This window comes from Etheostoma spectabile, chromosome 15 (assembly GCF_008692095.1).
Source record: "Etheostoma spectabile isolate EspeVRDwgs_2016 chromosome 15, UIUC_Espe_1.0, whole genome shotgun sequence".
NCBI lineage: Eukaryota > Metazoa > Chordata > Actinopteri > Perciformes > Percidae > Etheostoma > Etheostoma spectabile.
Window position 1 is genome coordinate 3595514 of NC_045747.1, and position 202 is coordinate 3595715.

Sequence of the window (202 nt, forward strand, 5' to 3'; positions counted from 1 at the left end):
CAAGCTCACGAGCTAAAGGATAAACTGAGCAAGATGGAGGAAGCTCTCAGAGAACAGGAGGAGGAGACCAAGGAGACACTGGAAAGATCCCAGGTTTCCCATAGAGCCCAGCTTGAGATGCAGGACCAGAACCACAAGAACCTCATGGCTGCTCTTAAGAAAAAGTTTGAACAGCGGCTGGAGAGTCATCTCAACGAGTGGA